Below are 5,577 nucleotides of genomic sequence, written 5' to 3' on the forward strand. Positions count from 1 at the left end.
GATGCTCTGTGGTCACATGATTTCATAGAAACAGCCTCAGTTAGAGGAAGCTGCCTCTGCAGAGAGACTGCAGAGACTTAATGTGATTTACTGCTCACCTTGTCTGTTCCAAAAACTGTTTCCCTGCAGAGTGACCCTGTCAGGTGACAACACATCCTCAGAATAACCTTTCTATAAAACTTAACAGTGCTTTACATTAAAGGCACTACAAGAACATGAAACATGTTTCAAAGGCAAACAATGAAAATAGAGGATGAAATAGATCAAATATAATTAGGGCCCGAGCAGCGACTGCAAGCAGTCAGCGAAGGCCCTATTGAAATTGTATTGTTTATTATTATTTATTATTCTTGACCGACTGTTTTGCCCAATTTCGCCCCTTTCCCAAACTGGAAAAGTTGTGTAACTTTGCAGGGACGACCGGCCACTCCCGAAATTCGATATTTTTGGGTCGTCGCACACGGTGCACGCGAAATGGCTCAATAGCGCCCCCTACAAAGTTAAAAAATTCCCATAGGGAATGTCGATGCCATTGTCGTACCTGAACAAAAACTGGTAAAGATGTTAAGCATACCCAGACGTACAAAAATTTCTCTTGCCAGGAAGCTGAAATTCCAACAGGAAGTCGGCCATTTTGAATTTTTTTTTTTTTTACTCAAAACGAACTCGTCCTAGGGATTTCGCCCAATCAACTTCAAATCTGGTACAGATCATGTCCAGACTAAAGTTGTGCTCTGCACGTCTGTAGATCAAAGGCCGTAGCTGTTAGGGGTCAATAATTTTGGCGAATGTTTCGGCGCTCGCCATGTAAATTCTGACAGCTCTCAAGCCCACATACTCGAACCTAGAAGCTTCAAATTTGCTAAGCATGATGGGAGCTCAGCCATGAATGTTCCGATGTATTAACGTCCCACCTTACTCATGGCGCCCCCCGGTGGTAACAGGAAGTGACCAGTTCTTACTCTTAAATTTACTGATACCACATAGTTGACTCCATCAACTTCATTCCACTTCTAAAACATCCGTTACTGCCCCCTGCTCGCACCACTGCCTCCATGGCCCCCCCACGGTGGCGCGGGGGAGCGAGGGCCCGCATAACGGCTCGCGGTTTTCTAGTATTGTACTTGTATTGTATAATATTGTATAAAAGTGCAAGATATGAATGAAAAGTCTCACTTTTAAAGGAACAGTTCACCCAGAAAGTAAAGTTCAGTCATTACCTGAAACATCTTCGATGATCATGATCAGAGATCACTTAAACCTTTGGTGTCATCAGCTGTTAATAAATCAACAGTAGAAGTGAGGCTGTGTTTAATAGTGAAAGTAAGAACATTTACACAAGAAATGTGAAGAGAACTCATGGGACCAACACTAAACAGCTGTGTGGCCTTAAAGAAAACCACTTATTTGTGAAGCTAATCTGAAATAATCTTCAGTTTTTCTCCCACAGTGATGGAAGCATCAGGTTAAGAAGCGAGGCGGATGAAGTGATGTACCCATCATGCCTTGTGCCTACCGCACAAGTCTGTAGGGGCAGTGTTATGATCTGGGGTTGATTCAGTTGGTCAGGTTTAGGTTCAGCAACGTTATGTGCCCAAAAAAATGAGGTCAGCAGACAACCTGAATGTACTGGAATCAAAGCTGAAGGCGATTTTAGATATAAGAGAGAACGACTTTTGTTTTGCCTGGTGCTGAGGATGCATTGTCACACACATGGCTGCTTCTGAGGTAACTCAGTCCAGACATCAGTCATCTGACATTATCTAACACACCTATGTAAGTATTTACTTCTGGTGAGTACGGTGTCTCATACGGGTCAACACGGTAGCGGATCTACAGCTGGGCAGTGTGTTATTCAGATGCTAAATGCTGCTCCAAAGTTCCATTAATTGGCTGGTTTCCTGTCTGGTGTCAGTCCACCCGCAAGAAAACCTTGTAGATATATTTTGTCCAGGAAAGAGAAGCTGTGACGTTACTTCTGTTATGTAAGAGGGAATTGTAGATCTAGTGTTTAGTCATTCTGTGAGGAAGATTAGCTGTAATATTTAATCTTGTCCAGATACTTTGTGGGTAAATTGTTGTGAAACTTTTGCTGAGTGTTAACTGGTGGTTTCGCCTAAGTCAGATGTGACGCTCGGTGCCTCCAGAGCCTCGTCCCATTCGTCAGTCCTCATTCTCCTCGACTTGTCCTCTGTGTTTGACAGTCAACCACCAAATCCTCCTCTCCACTCTGACTGAACATCACTGACTCTGCTCTCACCTGGTTCACATCATACCTGACAAATCGCACCTTTCAGGTCACCTGGAACAGCTCCTTGTCCAGACTCTGTTTTCTCAGTTGAACTGGTGTCCCTCAAGGCTCAGTACCAGGACCGCCTCTGTTTTTCACTATACACTAGATCACTGGGCTCTGCAGTCACAATAAATGGATTCTCTGACAACTGTTCCTCTCTTTCCCCTCATCCTCCTCCAACACCTACATTGTGATGCTCATCTCTGAATGCTTGGCAGACATCTCGCTTGAACAGCTGCTCATCACCTCAAACTCAGCCTTAGTAAAACTGAACTCCTGTCCATCCCAGATGAAGACTGCCCTTCCATGCACCTGTCGGTCACTGTGAAGGATGTCCTGGTATCACCTGCGTTGTTGGCAGGAACCTGGGCTAATCCTCGACGACAGACTGTCCTACACCGCCAACATCACTGCTGTGGCCCGATCCTGCAGATTCGCCCTCAACAGCATCCACAGGATCTGATCTTTTGCGACACAACTCCTGGTCCAGGCGCTGGTCATCTCCCACCTACTACTACTGCAAGTCCCTCTCGGCTGGACTCTCAGCGTCTGCGACTAAACTAATGCAGCTTATCCAGAACGCTGCAGCGCCTCGTTTACAGTCTACCCAAATTCTGTCATGTGACCTGCCTCCTCCGTGACCTCCAGTGGCTGTCTGACAGGACCCCCAACATGAGGTCAGCTGACGATCTGAATTGGATGAGCAGGTTTCTCCATCAAACAGTGCCATGATTCATCAGAATCAAACTGTGACAGAGCAGATCAGAGAGCAGCAGACGTCATGTTCACACCATCGTCTTGAGTCAAAGCTGAAGATGATTTTAGATTTTTTTTTGTTTGATGCCTGCAGGAATAAAACAACACATTTCACTCAAGAACTTTGGTTTATTCACCGTATAGCTGAGGAAACAATGTCACACTAACTCTACCTCAGTACAGAAACCAGATTTTTCACTTCTGTCCCACATTCTTACTCCAGTTATATTTCCACTGCAGGACATGTGAAAGAGTTTACAGGGTGGTATTAATACTTTTACTTCACTAAAAGATCTCAGTTCTTAATAAACTTTGCACTTGACTCAGTTTTGATTAAATCCCATATTTTGAATAATGATTTGTGGCTTTTTTTTTTTTTTTTTTAATCTAAACAGTTAATTTCTTTGGTAACAGCTCCTCTCTGCACTTTAACGCACCATCGATCTCAGACGCTCCTGATGGCAGTGAACGCCACACATTTATTTCATCGATCTGAAGTGACGTGTTTATCACATCTCACACACACACACACACACACACACATCAGTTTACAGCAGCTTTGTGTCTGAATGAGAATTTTCTTCTTCTTCTTCTTCTTCTTCTTCTTCTTCTTCTTCTTCTTCTTCTTCTTCTTCTTCTTCTTCTTCTTTTCTGCTTCCAGAGGCAGAAACACGTTCTGCTGCTGCTGCTATGAAACTCTGTGTCGCCCTCTGGTGGTGTAAAGAAACACGACAACAGGAAACAACAGCTCATTAAAACAGTTCAGATCTTTAATGACTCATCAGTTTATTTCCACAGACAGAAACATTCTCATCTCCTTAAATGAAGAAAACAAATAGATTAACATATTTTATCAACATTAAATCAATCAGGCAATTAAACTGTATTTATACTTCTCATACAAATCAAAATGAAATTCAAAGTGTTTTACACGTAATCAGTAACATGTATTTAGACACTTATGAGCACCAAGACAGTTATAAAATATAGCTGTTAAAATAATAAAAGATATTAAAGAAGAATATGAGCAAGGAAGTAATTTAATTATAAAATACTTGAAACATTGTTAAGAATGTTAATGAAATAAATAAAACTTAATAATGATAAAATGTGAATAAAACATAATCAATTGTAATGTAAAGGATAATACACATAATAGCCAGTAAAAATAAAAACTAAGACTATTTAATTATAAGACGCTACATCAGATGACAGAAACCGACATTTTCATGCTTCTTCATGCACACCTGAGTGTCAGAGAGGCTCAGGTGTAGAGAGCACAGGTGTTTTATTTGATATTCCAGCTGTGATCTGACTTCTTCCCTCATGTTGGTCCTCTAGTAAAGAAACGTGACGTCATGTGAGGCTCAACACTGCTGCAGCAGTTCAGTGTTTGTTCTTCTTCTTCTCTGTTTTCATTGGCTGCTAACAAGCATCTTTATATGTGCACGACACCACCTGCTGTGTGGAGATGCTGCTTGTTGAGTCAACACAGACAATCCAGCTTCGTATCATCACCTGTAATTTCTTAATCTCCTGATAACCGATGATGTGAATGTTCCATTATATCATGAATCACTGATATGAGTCCATCTGATGATCAATACATCTCCACATGGAGGCTCTCTGTTATTTTGCATACTCTTTCTTTTTTTGTGATTTGATACTCTTTCATTTTATCATACATAGTTTCTTCAGTTTTACATATCACTCTTTTCCAGTTTTTCTTTTTTACAGCTGTGTGCAGATGCACGTACAGGAAAAGAATCTGGAAGCCTTAGACACCAAACAGACTTTCTCTTCCCGAGCTGCAGCTCACCTGTAGAGCTCTGCCCGCTATAAGGTGTGTCGCTTTCATACATGTGCTCAGCCCTTATTCTAAGTAATCATAACTAACAGGACCGAAGGGAGACATTTCTGACATTTCTTCATTTCTCTCTGCAATAGAAGGAGTCTGAAACGTCAGTGGAGTCGCACAAAGTCTGCTCACACTGGAGTTATAAATTCAATCCATTTGTTCCAAATTTGGTAGAATTTGTCATTTTGAATCCTTGAGTAGTAAGTCAATGTTTCCATCTTAAATATCTCTAAAATTTAGCCATAGTGATCTTCCTCTGTAGGTGATATTCAGCCATTTTCTGGTGATTAATTTTTTGCTTGCTGCCAAAATGGCCTGCAGCATCTTTGTCTCCCTCCTTTGTTTCAGAACCACAACATGGCCTGAGTAAAGTGCATGTTCATGGGTATAACAATACTGAATACCGTGCACAGTGTTTTGTGGAAACCTTCCAATATAAACTAATTTTAGGGAATTCCCAGAAGTGCACACTCTTTCATCACACTGTCTGATGTGGATGAAAATAGTTATTTACTTCATTAATTTGGATCCATATTCATAAACAAAGCTGTGAAACTGTCATGAAAACATTCATCCTGTCATTAGTATGATTATAATAAGAGTGTGTTATGGGTTTATAAAGGTTAGCAGTGTGTTTGTTGGCAGTGTGTCAGTATATAACTGTATAAAC

This window comes from Acanthopagrus latus, chromosome 12, assembly GCF_904848185.1.
Source record: "Acanthopagrus latus isolate v.2019 chromosome 12, fAcaLat1.1, whole genome shotgun sequence".
Taxonomy (NCBI): domain Eukaryota; kingdom Metazoa; phylum Chordata; class Actinopteri; order Spariformes; family Sparidae; genus Acanthopagrus; species Acanthopagrus latus.